Source organism: Pipistrellus kuhlii, unplaced genomic scaffold (genome assembly GCF_014108245.1).
Source record: "Pipistrellus kuhlii isolate mPipKuh1 unplaced genomic scaffold, mPipKuh1.p scaffold_m20_p_8, whole genome shotgun sequence".
Lineage (NCBI taxonomy): Eukaryota > Metazoa > Chordata > Mammalia > Chiroptera > Vespertilionidae > Pipistrellus > Pipistrellus kuhlii.
Genome location: NW_023425584.1, coordinates 41964905 through 41987957, shown reverse-complemented (window position 1 = coordinate 41987957; position 23053 = coordinate 41964905).

Sequence of the window (23053 nt, the reverse complement as noted above, 5' to 3'; positions counted from 1 at the left end):
GAATCATTGGGGGCCATATCAGAGGATGCACAGCATTGATAATAATGTTGATGGAACTAAATTATTTTCCTTGAAAACCCAATTGATTCTTTTCTTGCATACTTATGATTAAAGAAAATAATGAAAATGAACAGGAGAATGAAATCAAATATAAATAAGATAATCTTGTTTTGTCAATGTGGGTGGCTATGAGGTAAAGTGAAAAACTATCGTATAAAGGAATGATAAATTAAAATGCACATGATCTTACTTTCCAGAGATTTAAATTAAATACTTAAAAATATCAACACATTTCACTTGCATTTAAAACTTATATTTAAAATTCAACAAAATACCACCAACACCAAACATTGAATTTCAGACTTTTTTCATAATTTTAATAGCATTGATTTTGGGGTAATAAATATCAAATTAAGATGTTTTGTGTTTATACCAAATTGTTGAACAAAGTCAACGTTAGAAAATATATATATATATATATATATATATATATATATATATATATATATATGGGCTTTATATAAAAGTATAGAGGATTATTTCCCTGGTAAAGATCCACATTTAAACAGTTTAGAAAAAGTGATGTTTTGACTTGTTTTTTGTTGTTATTGATGTTTACTGTTAGTTCTTGGATAAAGCATACCATTTCTCCCCTGAAAGAGCCACTTTTTAGTTTAATTAATTAGAATGTCCATTCATTATCAATGATTTGCTTGCAATATGTGCTATGATGGGATATGATTAAAATTACAAAGATCAACTGGTTGTGATACATTCTCTTTTTCTATGACTTCAGATTTTAGAATCCAATATTACATTGGATTGATTTTTTGGTAAAATCTTGTCGTCGTTGTATGCAATGTTGAACCATTGAATCCTTTCCCTGCTGTAGAATTAGATGTGTAACCATTATCTCATAATGAATATGCTGCCGAAAAATGGGCTCCTTTATAAACACAACAATAACATTTTGAATTTCATCATTATGAAAGATTAGAAATGTACAATTTAATTCCCAGGGTTTTAGCATTAATGCGATACCAGCTAAAATATTTACATTTTCAGTGCCAGTTTAATTAAGTATATTCATTGTCTTGAATCAAAACATAATTTGCACTGGGTTTAAATATCTCAGCATTATGTTTGTACAGAGTCTGAACACTGTCACCGGGGGTCCTTAGAGTTTATTTTAAACTCCAGCACATGAGTCGTTTAAGCTAACCCACGCTTCTTGGTGCTTCACAGCACAGCTTTACATGTCTTTGCAAATTGAATTCCAGCCAGGTGTCACTCTTTAGGATCCCCAAGGTTTATCTCTGCCCTTTCTGCTCTGACATATGCTTTTGACATACCCAGAAAATCGTGTGATAGAAACCTGTGGAGTGGTAATGCCCTTTACAGCAGGGGTCAGCTGTAAAGAACCATTAATGAGGCCTCCCATAAACAAACCCTTCTTCAGGGAAGGTGGCAGAGGAAACTGAAAGAGGCACAATCTACCAGTACACGCTGCATGCGGAGCAGGGCTCTCCTGTATCTATTTCTTCAGCGTGTTTTTCCAAAAAGTGAAAACAAATGTTCTGTTTTGTTTTTCTCTGTATTTCCTATGAGAAAAAGTATTTGATCTTATTGGACTTTTGTTTTTTCCTCATTTTGAGACCTAATATTTGCTTTTATTGATGTTTCACAATGGATATGTCACTCACTGTCTTCATTAAAAATGTATGTCACTCTTTGAAAACATACCCACAGCACTTGAACCAAAATCAATTAATATTTGTATAACTTGAAATAAACTGTTCCTAGGAGCCTCCCACAAATACACACACACACACACACACACACACACACACACACACACATTGTAGGTTAATCTGGAAGGAGAATAATGAAGAACAGAAAAGAGCCTAAGGCTATACAGTAAGTAAAAGCTACCAAGTAAAAATGGGGTTGGATGTGCAGCCCATAAATTTTTCTTAAAGTGAAATCTGCTGAAATACAATATCATGTCTCAAGAAAGGCACGAAGGTCTCATTATTCAAACTATTTCATAAAGAAATGAACAGAAAATACTGTTTACATGAAGCAAGAAAACATGGGCTATGACTATCTAGTGGTTATTTATGAACTCCACTAGTTTAGACATTTGATGATTAGATGTCATTTGCATATTTATTGACATTTAATGTTTTGTTTATGTTATATGGATATACTCTCTGAACAATGCATTTAATAATGTGCAAAAACAGTCATTTTAGAATTAAATCAACCCCAACAAGGGAGTAAGTATGAAGAGTTTACAAAACAGCAACCATGTTGCATGCAATATGCTTCAAATTGTGACTCTGACATAATTTTTTTAAGTTTGTTGGATATAAATAACGCACACATTTATTTCTTAATAAAAATTCAGCATACCATATGTGAAGTAATAATTCAAATTATTACATTTATTTTAAAAATAATTAGGAAAAATACCTCTTTTGCCTTTTTTAAAGAATGCTTAATAATGTAGTCTGCATAACTTGCTTATGTTTTTACCACTGAGCCCAACTCTAAATAAATGAAATAATAGTGAAAAAAATAAGAGATTACTGGATAAGTTATGAAATGCTATCTTGAATAGACCTATCAAGGACTCCACACTTTTTCTCCTTCCCACATCTCAAGTCTCCTTGATTATTTTGATCTTCCTTTCTGTTTAGTCTTAAGTTCAAGGACTCTGGATGAGAGTACTTTCCTTTACAGACCTCCCTTCCCTTTGCCCATGCCTAAAATAGCAATACTGTATTCATGAGTCTGAGAAGTTGTATCACTTTGACAAGGTAGTGTGTTTGTGTGTAAATGACTCATCATCCCATCTGCATTGTCAATGACTTAAAGTACAGGAACAGTGCCTTATAGATTTTCCCCTTGGGAGGAGTTGTTATAATTCCTCAAGAGGTTAACCAGCAGTCACCAACCTTTGGGACTTCATGGATCACTAGCAGTCCATGGACCACGGGTTGGCGACCACTGGAACAGTCTTCAATTAGATTTTGAATAGATTTGGGGCAGGCTTGTCTTCAAATATCCCTTTCTCTGATTACCAATAACAGCAGTTACTTAATAACTGAATAAGGTTATAGATATCATCTGGGGGTATGGATCAACTTTTCTCTATGCAAAACCATTGTGTGTGTGTGTGTGTGTGTGTGTGTGTGTGTGTGTGGCGCTTGCTGCCAAACAATGCCCAAGTGTCATGTGGACTTTTGATCCCTGTGTCTGGAATTTTTCTCCTCTACATAATTTTATCTCTGGTTAATGTGCCAAGGAATAGAAAGAAAGGAAATTATCACTGTACTCTTCTTATCTGAATTATTACTTTGAGGATTTCCAAAAACACAGTGAGAGAGAAAATTAAGAAACATAAAGGTTTTCATTTAAAGATATGTTGGTCTACAGGTGCCATTTAGAAAAGGTTAGAGTAGACCAGTCACTTACCTTTCATTGTAATGAGGGCAGGCACCAGATGACAAAAGTTATTTTTACCCCTGATTATAACAACTGCCCACCCCAGGTTGGATAATTTGTGCTCCATTAGGATCTTAACTCAGATAGATTAAAATATGTGAGTGGGAGGGAAGGATGGTTAAATGCAATTTTGTCCCTTTTTCATGTTAAGTGGTGAAGTCATATCTTTGTGAAATTTGAAGTAACTTCCAATTCAAGATAAAGTTAATGACTTAGGAAGACTGTGTGTGAAAGGTAAGGCTATAAATTATATTTTGAGAATCATCTGACCTAATGGGTATTCTTTTATCTTAACAAATTTATTTAACAAATTTCATCTTAAAGTTGAGAAAAATAAAGTTGACATAACTATTTCAATAGGTAGTAACAATTCCTTCAGTTCTTTGTCCTCTGGCCTGCCCTTCTTCCTACCATGCCTCAACAAACATGAAAATGTAGCTCCCTTGTGCCAAGCGATGTGCCATGAAAAAGTACATGGTGGATGAAGCCCACCTCCTGCCCATCTGTGAGCTAGGTGTTTATAGGAAGTGACCGATAACTGCATAATTAGTTTAGCTTTGGTGTTTTTCTTCTTCTTCTTTTTTAAATTTTTATTGATTCCAGAGAAGAAGGGAGAGGAAGAGAGAGATACAAACATCAGTCATGAGAGAGAATCATTGATCAGCTGCCTCCTACATGCCCCCTTAACAGGGATTGGGCCTGCAACCAAGGCATAAGCCCTTTGATTAGAATAGAACCTGGGACCCTTCAGTCCACAGACGATCCCTGGATCCACTGAGCCAAACCAGCTAGGGCAAACTTTGGTGTTCTTATCTCTCTTCTACTAATAGTCTTCCAAGTGACTTTCTGGAGTCTTAGAGTATACACTATGCATCGACTTATAAAAGCATTAAACCTAAGAAACAAGTATGAAAAGGTAAAGAAGGTTAGGTGGATACAGTCTGGTGATACTTTGTAAACCACTGGCTGCCCAAAGGATGATTTTAATCTACTGGGACAGCTTTTAACTGAATCTAGTAAGCATGAGAGTCACTACATACACACAACACACAGTGGTCACTTCTGTGGTTCACCTTTTTGTTTTTCATGAGTAATCTGACTCATTCCTCTGAACATTTGTATTCAAACAACCACATGGACTTCAGATTTTCAATATTGGTATCTGAACAGCAGTAAATGAAAGCTATGACAGGAAATATGTGGAAATTTTCATAACAGTGACAGAATGGAAGGAGATATTAGTATTGTTGTCCAACATTTGGAATTATTAAACAATATTTAAATGCTTGTAAATTTAGAACGTGACTAAGTTTTATTTCTCTTTGTCCTGCATTGAAGTCATATTATTCAGATCAACATCAAAGGAATCTGCAATTTTTCATATGCTTGCATTTTCTGAGAGTTGATAAAGCCTAGAGTCTTAAAGTGAATAATTAATTGCCATCGAACTAATCGGAAGAAATAGATTGGTTCAATTATTTGCTGTTTGGCTTTGCATTAGTATCTCCTGGTATGTATATATCTACTTACACTCATACTCATGAGTTAAATTTTTAAAGGTTTATAGCAAATGTATTAATATTTGAACTGCAGTTAATTTAGGAAGTGCATTAGATCCAATAATTAGTGTTAAAATTCAAAATAGAATTGCTTACTTAAAGCAACAGTGAATATTGAGAATTTACTTCCTTCTTATTATGAAAAATAAAGCTATCCAAAATATGTTATTTAGATAATTCTCATTTTGTTTTCTGGATCATAACCAAAGAAGCTTATTTTTAGAAGATTCATTCCACAAAATTTCAGAAGGAAAAATTCAGGTATACTTAGCATAAGAGTTAAGAACATTCAAGGGTGATATTCAAAATTCTCTATGCTACGAATGTTATTGTGAATTAAATTGTTTTTTTTTTTTAATTCTAGTTAAAAGGACATGCCAGTTTAAGAAGTATTGCATGGGTTTAAATCAATGTTGTGTGTAAAAATTGAAGAGATAAGTTGTTGTGCTTGCCTCAGTAATTTTGATAATTTGGTGTTCTGAAACATAGACATACCACATTCAAAAACAGAGGTGAGAGAACAGTGAAGTAATAGATAATGAGAAACAGAGACAGAGGAATTGAGAGAAAGTGACAAAGGGAGGAGGGCATATATGTATAGTAACATGAAAAAAGAAATAAGGTGGTTCTTATAAAAGATTTTAAGTACTATGCAGAAAGCAAATGGTAAAAATGTGAGTTTGCTTCATTAGAAGTAATTTAACAAGAGTTTAAATAATTTTAATCCAGTGTTCAAAACAATCTTCCTATGAAGCAATCTATTTGAGTAAGGATGTAGGGGCAGAACATTAAAGCTGGGTAGCTCAGAGCACTCAGCCATCTCAGCCTGGATTTGCTCTGAGAATAAGCACATAAAGTGAGTCATGTTGATGACATAAATTATTTGATGCACCATTCCATCTCCAATATCTATAATGTGTGTTTCAACGAAACGTACACATCAAGATCTATTTGTGGAACACAAATTATACAGCCTTAAAATTTTAAAATATCTGGTTACCATTTTCCTCTCACTTTTTTGTTTTCTGTTACTTTAGCAGAATGAAGAGGTAATCCTGGTCAGTGTGGCTCAGCAGTTGAGCATAGACACAGGAACCAAGAGGTAGGTGTTTTGATTTTAAGTCAAAGTATATGTGCTGGTTGCAGGCTCAATTCCTAGTAAGGGGCATGCAGGAAGCAGTTGATCGATAATTCTCTCTCATCATTAATGTTTCTGTCTTTCCCTTCCTTTCTCTGAAATATATGTATGTTAAAGAATGAAGAGTGAAAAAGGGAAGTGCTTATTTTGGATGTGACAGATTTAATAAAAAGTAAGAATCATGTTGAAGGACCCCATTTGGGTGGTGGGGATGATGTGGCATAAATCCATTGTGATTCACTACGAGTGTGCAATAAGAGGATAGCACCCTAAAAACAGTCTACTCGACTGTGCCTTGCCTAATGAAAATAAGCAGTTAAAGATGAACAAATGGCTACTTTCTCATTAGTGCTGTAAGAAGCTTAGGTGCTAATGTTTCTAAATGAAAGGAGTTTAAGTGCCATAGCTATTTTAGGGACATTAGTGCTAAAAAAAAAAAAAAAAAAAAAAAAAAAAAAAAAAAAAAAAAAAAAAAAAAAGCTAATGTATTATTAGCACTTACATGACTCTCTTTTAATAGAGCTAGCCATTAACCAGGACTAAATGCTTTGTTTCTAGGAGTCCCAGAAAATACATTATTTTTGTTACTGTAAAGGAACAAAATCCTGGAACATAGATCAGAAGTATCATTGATGTTTTTCCCCTAGAAATACCATAAGAAATGTGTTGCATTATCACTAGTGAAGACCACCTGAAAATAGCAGTGTTGTTTTGTGTGAATTAAATAGAGATCTAAATAGATTTCATCCTTATGTTTTTTTAAATGAATGCAGAAATATTTTTATAATCCTCATTTTTAGAATTTTAGGACTCTATTTTGACACAGGGTACTTGTTTATTAACTTCGTATTTTTTAAAAAATAAGGAATTGCAACGTCTTGTAGGTGATAATTATTTGGCCAGAAGGTGGCAGCATAGCTCTTTGATTGCTTGGAAGAAATGTTTTAAATTTAATCCAAAGAACTCTCCTTTCTGGTGACTTAAAAAAAGAAGTTTTTCTGTATGCTTCATATGTTCCTTTTATTTCTACACCATATACATGTATGGGTATACAATATTTAGGTCTTAGTTTTACAGATGATTAGCAATTTTCCCTTTCAAATAGATTCTAATATATACTATATTTACAATATAATTTCCATTTTTAAGTCATAACATTTTAGATAATAAACACTCCTAAATCCGCTGCTTCCCCCTCATATTTTAAAAGATATAAAAACATAGAATCCCAGAAAGATGAAGTGATTTGTTCATATTCCACCTCAGGTAGTTTCAGATATCAATTCACCTTTCTTACTCAATAAAAACTTACATAGGACAAATTTTCTTTTGCACAAATTTTTTAAAATATATTTTATTGATTTTTACAGAAAGGAAAGGAGAGAGATAGAGAGCTAGAAACGTAGATGAGAGAGAAACATCGGCCAGCTGCCTCTTGCACACCCCCTACTGGGGATGTGCCTGCAACCAATGTACATGCCCCTGACCGGAATCGAACCTGGGACCTTTCAGTCCACAGGCTGATGCTCTACCACTGAGCCAAACCAGTTTCGGCACTTTTGCACAAATTTAAAATATGGATTAGGAACTATAAAAACTATAAAATAACACTGTATGTTTTATTTTATTCCTATTTTAAAGTACAGTGTTTTCTTCCTCTCTCATCTTATTATAGTAACCGCTGGTTTCCAATGTTTCAGATTTTTGTAATTGTTCAGAATGTATCACTGTGAGCATAAAGCTAAAGCTGTTACCTGGACAAGGTGGCCCTCCTCCAACTGCTCCTCCCTTCCTTTCTAGTCTTCCCTCTAACGTTAGCTCTAGTGCTCCTTTCCCTCCCACACACAGGCTGGGTCTGTGTGCAGACAGGCCACAGAACAGGTTCCAGGCCAGGCCCAAGCTTGTGCTTTCAATAAAACACTCTGGCACAAATATTCTCAAGGATTGTTTTCGCTTCTTCTTTAGATCTTGGCACAAATGTCACCAGTGCAAAGTACCTGAGCTTCCTGATCATCCTAAATAAAATCGCAACAACTCCCCCCTTGTCTTTTTCCTACCCATGTTCTCTGATATATTTAGTAGTTCTTCTGGCCACTTTAAATCTGAGAAGATTTATTCCAAGCAACCAAAGAACTTTACTGTTAACAATGACAAACTATATATTTTTTATTTATTAGTTAGTTGATGGTCATTTTTATACTAGAATGTAAGCCCCAGTAGGCCTTGAATTTTGGCTTTTTTTTTTCATTCTGTATCTCTAATACCAAGAATAGGTCCGGGTAATTAGTAAAAACGCAGTAAATTGAATGTTGGCTTCTTTATGGAGGAAGTTAAACTAAAGTGAATGCTACTTTTAAATTTGGTTAGCACATATTTTATTTCCTGAATTATTTATAGTTCATATACACTATTAAAAGCCTTGTTTTATTGAGTTACTACATCTTTGTTAGTAATTGATGATTATTGTAAGTAAAAATAAATGAAAAACATTCATTCCTCTTCTTTATCTTGTCTTAATAATTATATAATAAGGTACATGATATCAAACTAATGAAGATTGACTTTGGAATTTTAATAATTTCAAGTTTAGATACAGGAAAATAAAATACAGGGTTTATTTTTAATTTCGAGTTACTGTATTGACCTTGACAATACCCTTGGTAGTAAGATGGTTTATTTTCATGACTAATGGCACATCATTGATACCTTGTGTCTTTGTGACTATAGAGCACCTTACTTTGCTTACATATCAATGACAAGTGATGTCAGAAGACATAATGATAATAATATGTGTGGCATTTATTTTCTATTAAGTGGATATTGATCCAGGGTTTTTAGGGAGAGTTTTGTTACATGAAACACCATCTTAATGAAAACATAGACACCAGATCCTTTGTTTTGGGGTTAAGATTCTCATGAATGTAAAATGCTATAGTCTGTAGTGAGAAAAATATGTTATACAAGCCAAATCAGTTCACATTAAATCCATGCTACATTATTCATCTGTTTTAAATTCAACAATATGAACTTTTTATTGTGAAAGAATAAAACTTTACATTCATAGAAACCAACTTTAAACACATTAACTGTTACAACAGTGAGTTTCTTTTATGATGCTATTATAAAAAACAAACTAATAAGACTCACTGTCACAGAGATAAAATTAAAATGTTTATTTCTTCAAGGAAATCATGAACAATTGATATTGCTCACTGTGAACTATTTTTCTTAAAGTAAGGAAGATGAAAATATGGGTCAGTGAGATGATAGGCAATTTTACATCTATATGAAGACGTGGCCAGCTCCTTCAGAAAATAGAACAGGAATGAGTAATGAAGAGTTATCAAAATCTCTAAAGTCATTCTATCTTGCCTTGAAATGAGATCTGGGTACTTTATATAGGAATGCAGTTAGCCAGTAGCCAGTGTCCAGAGATAGAAAAGAAACTTGATGCAAAAACTATAAATGGCAAGGTATCAAAAATTTAATTTTTATCTAAGATTAGAAAATAGAATGAATTTACAAACAAAACATTTTACAGAGTCAGTATTTTTATAGTGGTATTTACTATGTGAATGATCATATGGTATATTGTCACTTTAAATGTTTTAGAAGGAAGGTCTTGGTAAATTAACCATCTGATGAGGAAAACAAGCCAATAAGCCACCTGTAGTTTTGTTTGTGCAACAATAACATAACATATATGGCTGCTGTCTCTGATTTTATCCATCACAATCTGTAATACCTCTAAACATAAAAAGATATGTAGACAGGCTCCTTCAGTTCCAGCTATGCAAATTAATGCCTCCTTGGGCACAGCATTTAAGTAGCACAGAGAATCTGCATGATAATGATAATACAGAGAGCACACCAACACTTTCTGAAAATTTTAAGTATGGCCCCTACCATGAAACTTTCCTCATGGAGTATAAATAATAATTTTTCATAGATTAGGAATTTTAAAAGTCAGTTATGACTTCCATAATACAATCATTAGACATTATATTTCTGACCAAATGTAGATATAAAGTTTATTAGAGAAATTGATATTTCCATATGATATTGCAAAACAAATGTTCTCCCAACCAGTAGTCTAGGAGCTCATTGGTGAAAGAAACCATGGCTTTTGCTATTTTTTGGAGTGTAGTAAATAAAATAGTGACTGGCATAAGGTATTATACAAAAAAAAATGTTCATTAAATATTCAGTGTTTTTCCCTTTCAAAGCTTTTTGAGGTATGTACAAATGAAGAATAAAATAAAACCATTAATTAGTGATTTTAATCCTATATAATAAAAGGCTAATATGCAAATCAACCAAATGGCAGAACAACTGGTTGCTATGATGTGCATAGATCACCAGAGGCAGATTCTCAACGCAGGAGGAGCACCTCTCAGCCAGAAAGTAGGCTCACAGCTAGCAAGCGCAGTGGTGGTGGCTGGAACTTCTCCTGCCTTTGCAGCAGCACTAAGGATGTCCCCTGAGAGCTCCCAGACTGTGAGAGGACACAGGCCAGGCTGAGGGACCTCCCCCACTCCCTCACTCCCCAAGTGCATGGTTTTCGTGCACCAGACCTTTAGTTTATGTGATAAAGTTATAAATTTTCGTAGAAAAATTTAATTTGCTTTTTTATTCCTTTCCTCTTTATTTTTAATGACAATACATAAAAAAATGAAGCCCGTTTTTGTTTGTTTGTTTGTTTCAAAGTTTGCAATTTAAAGGGTTTTACAAATATTCTGATAAATATGAGGAAAATGTGAAAATACTAGGCATTACCGTATTTTTCGGACCATAAGATGCACTTTTTTCCCCCCAGAAGTGGGGGGGAAAAAGTCCCTGCGTCTTATGGTCCAAATATAGCCTACACATATACTTTAAAAAAAAAAAGTTTTTTTACTTGCCCGGCTCTGTGTGGTCTCTGTGTGCTTGCCTGGCTCTAAAATGGTTCTATCGATAAATGCTGCTGTTTACTTTACAGGTTTGATTACATGTGTTTATGACTGTGATGTTGGGTTTTAATGCACATAAAATATTTTAGGACACTATTTGTTTCAGAATCTTTTTTTCTTCATTTCCCTTCTCTAAAAACTGGTGTGTCTTATGGTCCGGAGCGTCTTATGGTCCGAAAAATACGGTATATTAGGGCATTTTGATAAAGTGATTTATAATTGCTAGTAAAACTATATTTCTTTTAAAAAATTTTTTTCTGACCAGCAAGCAGTGACTTCTGAAATCAGGTTTTGTGCTTTTTGATTTTCATATTTGAATCCAAATTCATACATATTTTTATATTTCTTGCCAAAAGTAACACCAACATAAAAATATTTGTTTTTACCATTTTCCCCATAAAATCAAGATCCTCTGTCATCATATTTCTTTGTAATATCCAGAACACAAAAATCTGAATGAGAAAATGATCACATTTCTTTGTTTAATATGAGACTACCTTTTTCCCCCTTAGAAATACAAGTGTAGAATTAGGGTCTTAAAAAAAAAGAGGACCTGCCGAAACAGATTTGACTCAGTGCATAGAGCATCGGCCTGCAGACTAAAAGGTCCCAGGTTTGATTCTGGTCAAGGGCATGTACCTTGCTTGTGGACACATCCCCAGTAGGGGGCGTGCAAGAGGCAGCTGATCAATGATTCTCTCTGATGGATGTTTCTAACTCTATCCCTCTCTCTTCCTCTCTGTAAAAAATTAATAAAATATATATATTTTTTAAAAAGAGGACCTGGAGAGAACATTTAAAGTAGGGGTGTCGAACTGAATCAGAGAAGGGGCCAAAATCTAAAATCCAGCCTAAATCGCGGGCCGAATGGTTTACTGAACAGTCATAAACTGTCATTGTGATGGAAACGCAGTGATGACAGCGCGGGGCGGGCCACATTGCAAGGCCTGGCGGGACGGATTTGGCCCAAGGGCCTTGTGTTTGACACATGTGATTTAAAGGAACAGAGTACACACTGAGTGGCCAGATTATTATCTCTGAATGCATAATAATCTGGCCACTCAGTGTGTGTGTGTGTGTGTGTGTGTGTGTGTGTGTGTGTGTGTGCTAGAGGCCTATTGCATGAAGAGATTTGTGCAATAGGCCTTCCTTCCCTTGGCTTGCAGCACCCAGGACCCAGGCCTTCACTGTGGCCAGAGTCTGCTGCCTTTGCAGTCTTCAGTCTTCACAAATCACTCATCATGGAGTCTGCCATCTTCATCTTTGCTGCAGACTCCAGAGTCTGCAGTCTTCCCTGCAGCTGGAGTGCTGCTCATATAGATCTCTTCGCCCCTGTCCTCCTCCTCATAGCTAGTGTCCTGCCCCACCTGGCCACTCCATGCCTGGAGCAGCTGGGCTGCCGTCATCTTTGTCCTTCTAATTTACATATTCCCTCCTAATTGGTGGGTAGGCGTTGTGGGGTGACGGTCAATTTGTATGTTTCTCTTTTATTAGTGTAGATATATAATTAGAGGCCCAGTGCATGAATTTGTGCATGGGTGGGTCTGGCCAGCCTGGCCAGGGGGAGGGGAAATGGGCAGGTGGCTGGCCTGCCTGCTGATCAAACTCCTGGTCAAGGGGACAGTTTTTCATACTAGCCTTTTATTATATAGAATATATACTGAGTGGCCAGATTATTATGCATTCCGAGATCATAATAATCTGGCCACTCAGTGTATGATTGTATCATTACACTACTTTTATGTTATCACACTACTTTTATCTTTTTTAAACATGATTTAACCTTGTATTTTTATAATTATTGTTGAAAGTATTACAAATGTCCTCCTTTCCCCCACAATGGTCCCCTCCAGCCATCCCCCACTGTCCTGCCCCAGGCCTTCAGCATCCTATTGTCTGTGTCCATGGGTTATGCGTACAAGGTCTTAGTTGATTACCTCCCACCCAACCACCCTCTCCCATCTTCCCTCTGAGATTCCACACTCCGTTCCATGCTTTCATGTTTCTGAATCCACTCTATTCACTAGTTTATTTCATTTAGTTTCCACATATGAATGCGATCATGTGATACTTGTCTTTCTCTGACTGACTTATTTCACTTAGCGTGATATTGTCCAGGTCCTTCCATGCTGTCTCAAAGGGTAAGATATTCTTTTTTTATCGCTGCATAGTACCATTGCTTTTTAAAATATATATATATTTTATTTATTTTTTACAGAGAGGAAGGGAGAGGAGAAAGATAGAGAGCTAAAAACATCAATGAGAGAGACATTGACCAGCTGCCTCCTGCACACCCCACACCAGGGATGTACCTGCAACCAATGTACAATACATGCCCTTGACTGGAATCGAACCTGGGACCTTTCAGTCTACAGACCAATGCTCTATCCACTGAGCCAAACTGGTTTTGGCATTCCACTGCCTTTTTATCCACTCATCTGCTGATGAGCACTTGCACTGTTTCTAGAACTTAGCTATTGTAAATTGTGCTGCTATGAAAATAGGGGTGCATGCATTCTTTGATTGGTGCTTCAGGTTTCTTAGGATATTTTCCTATAACTGGATCACTGGGTCAAATGGCAGTTCCATCTTAATTTTTTGAGGAAACTCCATACTGTTTTCCATAATGGTGCACCAGTCTGCATTCCCACCAGCAGTGTACTAGAGTTCCCTTTTCTCCACATCTTTGCTAGTAATTGTCATTTAATTTGTTGATGGTAGTCATTCTGAAAGGCATGAGGTGATAGATTCCTCATTGTCATTTTAATGTGCATCTCTCTGATGATCACTGGCTTTGAGAATTTTTCCATTTGATTCTTGGCCATCTGTATGTCCTCTTTAGAGAAGTGTCTGTTTAGGTCCGTTGCCCATTTTTTAATTGGATTGTTTGTCTTCCTTTTGTTAAGTTGTATGAGTTCCTTATATATTTTGGGTATTAACCCTTTTACAGATGTATCATTGCCAAATATGTTCTCTCATACCCTGGGATTCCTCTAGAAGTTTTCTTTATATACTTAGGTGCTCTTATATTAGATGCATATATGTTTACCAGGGTTATATCCTCTTGTTGGATTAATACCTTTTGTTGATGGATTATTTTACTATGCAGAAGCTTCTTATTTTGATATAGTCATTTGTTTATTTTCTTCTTAGTTTACCTTAGCAGATGTATTGGTAAACATACTGCTATGGGAGATGTCTGAGATTTTGCTACCTATGGTCTCTTATAGGATTTATTTGATTTTACAACTTACATTTAAGTCTTTTATCCATTTTGACTTTATTGTTGGGTATGGTATAAGTTGGTAATCTAGTTTAATTTTTTTTCATGTATCTGTGCAGTTTTCCCAATATCATTTACTGAAGAGACTATCTTGACTCCGTTGTATGCTCTTGCACCCTTTGTCAAATATTAATTGAGCATAATGACTTGGGTTGATTTCTGTGGTCTCTGTTCTGTTCCATTGATCTATATGCCTATTCTTATGCTAGTACCATGCTGTTTTGATAACAGTGGCTTTGTAATATAATTTGAAATTTGATATTATGATCCTTACAACTTCCTTTTTCTTTCTCAAAATAGCTGCAGCTATTTAGGGTCTTTTTGATTCCATATAACTTTTTTGAGTATTTGTTTTAGCTCTGTGACATATGCTATTGTATGCTAATAGGTATTGCATTGAATCTGTAGATTGCCTTAGGTAGTATGGACATTTTAATGATGTTGATTCCAACAATCTATGAACATGGTATATTCTTCAACTTGTTTATATCTTCTTTCTCTTTTGCAATGTCCTGTAGTTTTCTGAATACAGGTTGTTTTGCCTCCTTGGTTAAGTTTATTCCTAAGTATCTTAATTTTTTGTTGTTGTTGTAGTGGTATATGGGATTGCTTCTTTAGTTTCTCTTTCTAAGAATTAATTATTGGTATGTAAAAAAGCCTCAATTTTCGAGTGTTAATTTTGTATCCTGCTACATTACCAAATTCATTTATTAAATCTAGCAGTTTCTTGGCAGAGTCTTTAGGTTTTTTTTTTTTATGTACAGTATCATATCATCTGTGAATAATGAGAGTTTTACTTCCTCCTTTCCAATTTGGATGCCTTTTATTTCTTCTTCTTATTTAATTGTTGTGGCTATGACTTTCACTATTCCTGTTCGACATAGTATTGTAAGTGGGCATCCCTGGCTTGTTCCTATTCTTAGAGGTAATGGTTTTAATTTTTACCCATTGAGTATGATGTTGGCTATAAGTTTGTCATATATGGCCTTTGCAATGTTGAGATATGCTCCCTCCATTCCCACTTTGCTGAGAGTTTTTAATCAAAAATGGGTGTTGGATATTGTCTATTCAGTGAATTCAGTGGGGTTTTCAAGTCCCCTACTATGACTGTATTGTTGTTGATCTCACCGTTGAAGTCCTCTAGAAGTTTTCTTCATATACTTAGGTGCTCTTATATTGGGTGCATATATGTTTACCAGGGTTATATCCTCTTGTTGGATTAATACCTTTAGTATTTAGTATAACTTGACTTTTACTTTGTTGTGTCATCATTTTGAAGTCTATTTTGTCAGATATAAGTATTGCTACTCCAGCTTTTTTTTCTTTACCATTTTCATGGAATTATTTTTTTCCATCCCTGCACTCTCTTCTTGTGTGAAACTTTTGTTCTGAGGTATGCCATTACACTACTTTTAAATGCCATTAAATTAAATAAGAAAATCAAACTCATTGCTAGCTAAAATGGTTCTAAAGTGTCTTACTAAATCATTTTTGGTGGGAGTACACATGTACCTATGGACTTTCCAGGCACTGGTTCATAAATCAGCATTTGCATGTTTTAGGGGTTTCTTTTGGGCTTCCTTCATTATTTAGATGTAGAAGGAACTGACCTACAAGACATGGTATTCTTCCTTTTGCTGCTCCCTTCAACCACCTGGTACCTGATTGCAACTTTCTGTGGATCCATCAGGCATATGCACATATCTTTTCAAGTATACTAAGCAGAGACACTTTTACATCAAGCATTATGAAGTTAAAAATATTTGGAAAGAAAATAATTATTGATAAATTATACTATGTAGTAAAAATTATTTCTGTTTAAACTTAAATATGAAAAAATAACTACAAAATATGGATATGCATATCTAATATATAATAATAATAATAGCATAATATGCTAATTAGGCTGGACAGCTGAACAACCTTCCTGATGTCCTTCTGGATGTCCTTTTGGACTGCCTTCTGAATGAAGCTGAGGCTGCAAGGGCTGAGGCAAGCTGTCCTGGCTGTGAGGACTGAGCCCCTTGCACAAATTTTGTGTGTGTGTATGTGTGTGTGTGTCCTATCTAATAAAAGGGTAATATGCAAATTAACTGTCACTTTGTCACAAAGATGGAGGAGCCTATAGCTACAAAATGGCAGCACCCAGTCCTCTCAGCCCTGCTGGAGTCCCCCAGTCCCTGGGGTAGGGGAACGACTGCTGAGAGCGGACAGCGTGAGTGGACTGGCGGAATGCTTGCATTATTACTGCAGCAATGAGGCGAGGCAAGCATTCTCCACCCGGCCTCGGATGGGGCTCTGGGCCATGGAGAGCCTCTGGGCAATGGTCAAGGAGCAGCCAGGCCCCGCAGAGAGCTACTGGCGCACGGATTTATATATATAAAACCACAGTATGTTTTTTTGTATTAACTTACAATCCTTCCTCTCTATAAACAAATGTTAATGCTTATGGTGTGATGCAGTATCATGTTCTTGTTCAGTGTCTCCAGTGCTTTTCATTTCTTTTCTCCTCATGCCAACCCATATCTTTCCTGAGTCTATACTGAAATGATTGCTTCTGTTCATTCTGTCTGTTACAGTCACTTGGAGGGAAGATGTTAAAAACAGTCATTCACTTTATTTCTGAATAGTTATCTCTTAACGTTCTTAGTTTTACTGCAGACACCCAAGAAATTCTAGCAGTTAAAAAGGTGCTTTGTAGATTATAATAGCACTTTATTTTATAAATTTGAGGTTGTATATTCCTTAAAAGTGGTTTGGGTATGTAACAATATTAGCCAATCTTTAAATCATTGTTGCCATTATCCTCTTCTGATCTAAATTGACTTGCATTCGTAGCAAAGATATTGACAGACAACAAGTTCTTGAGAGGTCATTAAACCAGTAATATTTATAGCATGGTTGCCCACGGCTTATCAATAAGATAAGAGCTATTCAAGAAAAATAACTCTTCTAGGTTTTCTTGGGAAGGAAAATTAATGTAGTATGTTTGCAAAACGACTCTGGGACTAAAATGCATGATGCAGGAGGAAATCAGCAATGTTTTCTGTCCTTAAAATACAAGTCCTTCAAATAAGAATATTTGGGCCGTGTCTTCTCAGTGTATACCTCCTAGTAGCTGGTTTTATTTCCTGTTTACTCTGCATTTTTAAAAAGATGTCTTTACTTAGCCATTTCCTCCTTCTGATGACATTGCATGCATGATTGATGGATGGTTGGCGACATTGCATAAATCCAACTTATGTCAAACAGGGGCAAAGTGAAATAGAAGGAATCTTGTCATTATTACTTGACTTTTACTTTAATGCAACTCATCAGGCTGCCACTTAGTTTTGGGAATGTAGTGGGAAATGCAGGCCTGCCCTCAAATTATAGTTAAAAAAGGAGCACCCTGTTAGCACATTTAATGTTTTTCTGTAAGGCATGGTTTTCTTATGCTAGTGTATCTCTTTGTGATCATATGTCTATGAGCGTCTCTATCTGTAATAATAATTTCCACATCACTAGTGTGTAAGTGGAGGTACATAGCTTGACTGACACACTATCCATTTAAGCAGTAGGAAGATGCTGTATTTGGATGATGACTTTCTAATGAAATAATATAAGCTAATAACATGTTCTCCATCTAGAAGCATTTAATGTAATTGTGAATAAATATTTGACTAATACTTTTTCACATATAAATAGTACTCCAGATATTTCCTGAAAAATAATATTTTCAAAATTATAGTGGAACTTTTATATCAGTTTATTTTCAAATAGATAAAAATTGAAATTTTAATTTAAAATCGAAGAATTCAAAATTTCTCTTATCGCCATTATACATTAAATGGAACCCAACTTGCCTTTTCAGTGTAGACAGAATTAAATTGCAGGAAAGACATGAGGCAAATGCTTCTGGGCTTTGGATCACAGGTGGAGGCCGATTGTGATTTTGAGAAAAGGAGAACAAGCTGAGCCCCACGTGCACTTGGGCTTTCTGACTGGGAAACCTACCACAGTGCAGTACAACAGCCTCACTGAGCTGAGGGAGAATGTTGGCATTCAGGGCAGCCGAAGTGGTAGAAATGAATAAGGCAGGTACTGGGGAGAAGAGAGTGCAGAGCAAGAGGTCTCAAAAATCTGCCTGGGGTTCTCCATGTTTTCATGGCGGAGGGGCGATTTGCACTGTGCAGAGGAGATGACTAGAAGGCTAGTAGAGAACCATCGCTTCAATGGGCTTCAGGAGTACCAAAAGCTGAGCAAACACCAGAGACTGCAAAGGCTGCAAGGCAGTGGATCCTAGCCCAACCAGATGATGGAGACCTCCCAGGACCCCTTATTTATTCATTTGAGACTGTGGACGCTTGAAGTGTTGGGAGGAAAGAGTATGGTTTTTAATATTTGCCACACCTTGCAATTAAGGGGAAAACTTTAGAAATACTCTGGGTAACCACAATAAGCACTCTGCACAGGACTCCCTGCTTCAGAATCTATTTCCAGGGAACCCAATGTGAAACAAACAAGCTCTAACGTGATGCTTGTAGGAGAATGGCTTGCAGGTACATTTTTTATAGTTTTTAAAAGGGCTAATTTTTCAGTGGATTGAGTAGTGACCATAAGAGAGTGTGATTGGGGTGTGTGAAATGGACAGAATTTCCAGTAAAATAATAGAATTGCTGAATTTTTACTTTTAGGAAAAATATGTATCAGAAATTCACATTACATCACCAAACAGGAAGTAAAGGTAGCTTGTAAAATCATTTCTTTAATAGAAGTTGGAACAGAATCACTTAACAATTTGAAACCTGGATCCTGTGGCTGCCAAGTATACCTTGGCAGTATTGGCATTGAAGCCATGGCAAGCTTAAAGAGTGCCAATGGGACAAGCCAGTGCCAGGCTAAGGTTGAAAATGGCTTAAACACTGTTGAAATTTTACTTTGCATCATAATAAGGCAAAGAGAGAGCTAAAATTAGACTTTTACATGATAAACACTTTTGTGTCCACATCTAGTTATTTGTGAATTCAGCATCCATCCCCTCTCACCCCTCCTCCCGTATATCTGCTGGGAATGCTTCCAACTACCTAGTTTCTAAAACAAGAAATCTGGGAGTCAGCTTAGACTTTTGTTCACATAATCCTCACCTGCATTCACTTCATTATTCCAAAACTGGATGTTACCTCTTTATTAACATGAGTATTGAATCTTTCTCCAAGTCTCACTGTAATTTTGTGATTCTGGTCATCTATATTAGCCAGGTTATTTCACAGTTTTTTTTGCAACCAGTCTATCTTCCAAATCAACATCCCAATTATCCCATATTTTTCAAAGAATGAAAAATTCTAAATGTAAATCAAATCATGCTACCCTTTTATAACATACATGGTTAATGGCTTGTACTTTTTAATATATATATATTTTTATTTATTTCAGAGAAGAAGGAAGAGGGAGAGAAACATCAATGATGAAAGAGAATCATTGAAGAGCTGCCTCCTGCAGGCCTCATTCTGGGAATCAAGCCCACCACCCGGGCATGGTGACCTGACCAGGAATTGAACCTGACCTCCTATTTCATAGGTCCACACTCAACCACTGAGCCATGCTGCCCAGGCAACGGCTTGCATTTTTAAGACAAATTGGGGGTGTCTTCACATAGCACAGAAGGCACCACCACTCTGCCTTACCAGGCATTTATCTTGTCATCAAATCTTATGGTTCACATACATTATACTATGTTTGGTTCCAGTGATTGTTGGCCTATTCACTTTACAATTTCTTAGAAGATCTACTTCTGGTCTCAAAAATTAGTGTCCTTGAGAATGTTATTTGGGAAAAATGTAATTAGCTGACTTAAAAAATAAAATGAACTTGAATTGTTTTAGAGGAGACAAGCTCTTCAGTCTTCCCTGGAGCTCTGACTTCTATTTGTCCCACAAGATTCTGTTCTCTGCTGCACCAGATGCAGCTCCCCTGCCTGGATTAGTCTTCAGTCTTCCTCTTAAGAGCTCCTAAAAGTCCCCCAGTTTTGTTTATAATACCATTTTCAAATTAGTTTCTTCTCATATTACCTTTATTTTTCTCCTTAATGACATTTAAAACATAAGAATGTGATATATCTGATGAACAAAAAAATTATAAGTCCATTCGATTTTTAAAACATATTTTTATATCAAGCCCATCTATATGGCATGATTTTATTTATCCTAGTTATGAGTTACTTTAAAGCAACTTTAAATGTAGAACAGATAAAACTGTATGGTCAGTCCTCAGTTGTGAATGGATTTGGCATCCAGGGAACACTTGCAATGCCTGGAGACATTTTTGGTTGCCACAATAACAGGTGGACAGAATCCAGGGAGGCTGTTAAATGTCCTGCAATGCACAGGAGAGTCTCCCACAAAAAAAGAATTATCCATCCCAATATGTCAGTAGTGCTGAGGTTGAAAAACTCTGACCTGTATGAAAACAAATAATTCTTGGGCTCAGCAGTCAACCTGTCCAGGTTCAGATCCTGGCTCTGTTTGGAAAGTATCAGTGTGATATTGGGCAATTTCCCTGTTTTTCAGGTTTTTTTTTTTTAAATGGAGATAATGACTCATGCATAAAAGGTTATCATCAGGATTAAATGTTTAGGTAGCAATTTAAAATAGTAATTATTGTTGTCATATATTACCTACAACATTATTGCTTATGAATGTATGTAGTATTTTTTTAAGCCACTAAATTTGTGGTAATTTGTAATGTGACAATAAGAAACAGACATGAATATAGACACTATTGGACAAATTCTTCCAATTCAAACAGAACTTCTATTTAGTACTTTGTTTCACTTTAATGGGAATAGGTAACCCCAAATAATTAGACTTTAAAGGAAGATATTAATCATAGACAATGAAATAATTTTCTCATAGTTGAAGGACACGAGAGTTCACATTAATAAGTCTATCTCATATTCAGAAAAATGAAAAGAAGACTCAAACTAAAATAGTGCATTATAATATTTCAGAATACAGAGTATAATGATAAGATCAAATTGAACTACATTAGATTTCTGATAACATATAAAAATAGAATATAAGAGAGCAATACCTTCATATACTAAGAAAATGCCACCCTTCTCCCATGAGTTTTAAACTGAGGCAAAATAAGGTCATTGCCTTACGGTTGAATAATGAAAAATTTGGTAGACGTGAATCTCCTCAAAATATTACCGACTGTGCCTTTTATAGACACTACCAGAAGTTATGGACTCCAAAACTCTAGAGAGTACTCCAAGAAAAAAGAAGACCTCAATTTGAGAAAATAGAGGATTTAGAGTTAATTCTGGGAAAAGGATGGCAGCAAAAGGAAGTTTCAGGAAGAGCTATAGTGCAGGCATGAAGAACAGCACAATGGGGATGGGTGCTGGAGGAGGGCTTTACGACAGAGCTCACTTTGAAAATAATGGATGGGTAGATATTTTGATGGGTTTGAACATGTCAGAAATGCCTTGAGATTTTTTAGAATCTAATGGACTATTACAGAAAAAGGAACAATATTTATTAGAAAAACAATACAAATTAAAAAATGGACTATTTCAAAAAAGTTAAAAAATACAGGTGTGCTTACTCATGTATAACACTTGACTCAATAATTGTAATTGCATACCCATATATATTGGGTATTTAACCAAATACTGTGACTTGAGTTTATTTTAAGAGGGGAGTAGAGAGAGAACAAGGCGTTTGAAGTTAGAGTCTAAACCTTACAATAATGGAAAAGCATATACACTTTATAAAAATGACATATCTAGAAATAGCAGTATAAATATTAATTTTATATATACAAGGTATATATAAGAAGACACACCTGGTCAGTATGTATTAGCTATATAAATTACTAGGCAATACAATTTATAAAGCATATCTATGTAGTTAATTCTGTCCTAATACAAGAATGAAACAAGAATGATTTCTCCCTGTGAGGTTGGTAGTATAGATAAAAGACTAATGAGAAAATAGAGTTACAAATTTAAAAAGCTAACTTTTTTTTCAAAATTTAAATCATAGTAAGTGATCAATACTCTGTCTGAAGCCAAATAATAAGCAGCATTGGTTGTGTGTGTGTGTGTGTGTGTGTGTGTGTGTGTGTGTGTTGCACATGTGCTGAGGAGTAGAAGTTGTGCTTTTAAAAAGGTTTTCAGCCTGGCCAGTATGTCTCAGCAGTTGAGCTGTGTGTGACCTGTGAACCAGGTGGTCAAGATTCGAATCCATTAGGGCACATGCCTGGGTTGTGGGCTAGATCCCCAGAAGGGAGCTTGCAGGAGGCAGCTAATAAATAATTCTCACTATTGATGTTTCCTTTTTTTTATATATAATCTTATTGGTTTTTTATAGAGAGGAAGGGAGAGGGATAGAGAGCTAGAAACATTAATCAGCTTCTTCCTGCATGCCCCCTAACTGGGGATGTGCCTGCAACCAAGGTACATGCCCTTAATCGGAACCCATCAGTCTGCAGGCTGAAGCTCTATCCACTGAGCCAAACCGGTTAGGGCTCATTATTGATGTTTCTATTGCTCCACTTTTTTCCCCTCTGAAATCAATAAAAATATATATTAAAGAAAAAGGCCACATGGCAATCACCCATTTTTTTT